Here is a 3,697-nt window from a genome sequence, read left to right on the forward strand (position 1 = left end):
TTGTAGCAATGTATTTTTGGGTTTTTGGTTTTATAGATCTCAAAATATATGATGGAAAATAGACTCGGGGGGCATAGGTTTCACTAGAGGCTTCTCTCTCGAAGAAAGCAACGGTTGGTAAATAAATTACTGTTGAGCAACTGATAGAAAAAACGTAAAGTTATGACGATATCCAAGGCAATGATCATGAATATAGGCATCACGTTTGTGACAAATAGACCGACTCCTGCCTGCATCTACTACTATTACTCCACTCATCGACCGCTATCCAGCATGCATCTAGAGTATTAAGTTCATGAAACAGAGTAACGCCTTAAGCAAGATGACATGATGTAGAGGGATAAATTCACGCAATATGATAAAAAAACCATCTTGTTATCCTCGATGGCAATAATACAATACGTGCCTTGCTACCCCTATTGTCACTGGGAAAGGACACCGCAAGATTGAACCCAAAGCTAAGCACTTCTCCCATTGCAAGAAAGATCAATCTAGTAGGCCAAACCAAACTGATAATTCGAAGAGACTTGCAAAGATAACGAATTATACATAAAAGAATTCAGAGAAGATTCAAATATTGTTCATAGATAATCTTGATCATAAACCCACAATTCATCGGATATAGGGAGGCCCAGCCGGGCAAGCCTGCCACATCGGCTCCGGCCTAGCCTGGCGGGTTTCGTGAGCTCATCTTCGTCCTCCTCTGGCTCAGACAGCAGGACGACTACTCTCCGCCTGCCGCGGATGCTTACAGCGCAGACAGCCGACGAGACCGCAAAGGGAGGCGACCGGCAAGGGAGTGGTGAACTCCGGCCGCCCCCATGTTTATATTCAAGTTTATTTTAGTTAAAATGTGAACTGTTTGGGTCATTTTGTATGAAATGCTAAGTTTGATGCTATTTTGGACGATCCACGTAGTTTGCATGCTTTTGTGTGAAATGGGGGAAGGAGATTTGGGGTTTGTGGTTGTGGACGGGCGGAAATGACAACTGTCCGGTCACTACTAGCGGACAGGCCTGGACGTGCCCACGGGCATTTGGGGCGGAATTTGCCCATCCTGGTTGTAGATGCTCTCACATTCTCTGTGGGGTCGAGCACAGGATGGAGCGGCGCGTGATGGAGCTTCTGCGTGGTGGGCCTGTCGTTGGTACTCATCAGGATCATTTTTTTAACTTAAAGTTGATACGAGTAGCTCAAAAATATATTTAAACGTATTACCTCTTGATGGTAGCCTCGTCACATGATATATGCTTGCACTCTACTGCTACACAATGATCCTTCACTAGTATTGTACTTTGGCTCTCGACCTTCGTGTGCCATAGCATGGATCAACACCTCTCGTCTAGTTGAGTTGAATGCGTAAGAGAGATTAACCAGCTGCACATATGAGGCTGATGGTGGATGAAGTGTATTAGTAGTTCATCATGAGAATCGATATTAGTAGGCAATGAATAGGGGCCATGTGATGACATCGTGCCACCTCTCGAGGAATTTCCGCATCGTACGATTTTTTGAGGATTTCAACGGTTGCATCGTCAGGCATGCCACCAAGGTACTTTCGGTAACCCGGTGGCAGGGCATGCGCCTCCCTCGTCTGTGCAGGGCCTAGGCATGACGCAAGGACATCACAAAAGATTTCCCACTCCGCTACCAGGCTTTTATTGTGCCACCTTGCTGGTCTGCAATTTTCGACGATGAAACCCTAGCAGAGCAATAAATTTTACAAAACTAATAAATAGCATCGGCATTCATCATTAAGAAGATGGCCTATCACTTTGAATTTTTTCTGCCTGAAACAGGTAAACATTCAAACTGATGGTCCATCTCCTTAACAAATCTAATGAAGACCGAAGCTTATTGCATCTGGACTATCCCACTATTTCAATATGTTTTGTTGCTTGTCTCTGAGCGAGGTGGGACTAAAGTTTGATGGGAGCCTTATCTTTACCGAGGTCGACTCTCGGCTGTTGTTGCTGTTCCAAGAGCCGCACTCGGTACAGGTACGGTTGGATCATAAAGTTAATACATATTGTTAATTATGAACACCGAGGTTTAATTCAATTGCTGGACTATCGAACAATGTAAACAGGTAGGCGAGGTGGAACCAAATAGGCAACCGATATTGTTGCGAGCGCTGCTCTCGGTAAAGAAGTCAATCTGTGTCTGTGTCTTTAACCGCCACCGGATGTGCCATGTGGAAAAACGTTGTTGTGCCGCACTTCATGGTTCTCGGTAAATAGTGTCTTTGCCGAGTGTTGCCTTTTTACCGAGGTCTACTCTCGCCAATATCACGTGTTTTACGAGAGTCCCTCTCGGCGTCTCTTACTTTGTCGAGCGCTCGTGTTTTAGCTCTCGGCGAAGAGCCTGGCACCAGGCATATACGAAAATTCCAGTAATGAGGGGTGGGAGGCCATAATGCAAAAGGCCAAAGGCCACCATAAATATAACTCACACATTGTCTCAATGATGCAAACTTATAGATCTCTTATCTTGACAGTCTTAGGATTCTTAAATCTTAATTGTCAAGCGTAAAAGAACTAAACCATGCACAGTCCCGATATTTCATACTGTTCATTATTTAGCAAGCATACCCATATATAACCAACGCTTGGTAGTGCTAAAAGTTAACCATGTCCCTGAGTTCTGAAAACCAAATATACACGAAAGGACAGCATGGTAAGCACACCATGCCGATTGCAAGCTTCCCATCTTCTTGCACAGTGCATTTGCAAGACATCATGGAATAACTTAGCTGCTTGTCAAACACCTATAAGGTATTTACAGTTGCAGGCCCAAAAGTCAATTCAAAATCGGCTGAAGAACAACAACCAGGGACAATTCTCAAATTGTTAGGCAGTCGAGTACAAACCTTGACTTGGTAGTACTCTTTTGATGAAACGAACTCCAGCCGCATCCTCTTCGCAGAGGATCGCTCCATATCATCAAGAAATCACTGGGAAAATTCGTATAGAACGTTTTACGTACATGGCTCTTAGATCCTTTTGTCCCTGCTTCTGCGAGGTCGTGCACCGCGTCCACCGTCCACGGACACGGGTAATCTTTTTTTTTTGTGGGACAGGGAGACGGGTAATCAACCACTACAAAAACGGGACTGTAAGATGCATTATACTAAAAAAAAGACTCAGTGTTGGAACATGACCTTCACCACCCTTGCCATGGGACTCGGTTTTAGCTCCTCTTCCCTGGGCACATCGTGCGTCGTCACCCTCGCCCTCTCCGCCGCGTCTAGGGGGTCCAGCAAGAACCTCTCGGCGAAGGATGGGGAGGAGAGGGCAAGGATGAGGGGCTTGTCACCAGTCTAGCGCTCGACGGGATCGCATGGGGAGGGCTCAAGGCGTACATATTCAGTGTCGTCAGAGAATGGCATCAATGGGGATCGCATGGAGAGGATTCGAGAACCGACCATCCCAAAGCGGTACGATTTAAGTCGCTATCCCTATTAGAGCACCAAATTACAGCCAAATTGCCACTCGGCCCTTGAACCGTGATGCCCAATGCTCACCTTGCCCCGCTAGCCTGCTGCCAACTTCCAACCGTCCGCCACTGCTGGGGTTGGGGAGCGCTAGAGTAGGGCGACAGACTTCCGCTCGACAGACTTGTTCATGGCCACCAGGTGGAGTGATACATCTCCAACATATTTATAATTTTTGAAGGTCCATGATGTTATATTATTATT

The 3,697-nt window shown here is 46.0% G+C and overlaps 1 pseudogene; it reads right to left on the reverse strand.

Annotated features, from left to right (window-relative positions):
- Window positions 1–2,559: 2,559 nt before the first annotated feature.
- On the reverse strand, window positions 2,560–3,427 carry LOC123057197 (uncharacterized; annotated as a pseudogene).
- Window positions 3,428–3,697: the final 270 nt, after the last annotated feature.

This window comes from Triticum aestivum, chromosome 3A (assembly GCF_018294505.1).
Source record: "Triticum aestivum cultivar Chinese Spring chromosome 3A, IWGSC CS RefSeq v2.1, whole genome shotgun sequence".
Classification (NCBI taxonomy): Eukaryota; Viridiplantae; Streptophyta; class Magnoliopsida; order Poales; family Poaceae; genus Triticum; species Triticum aestivum.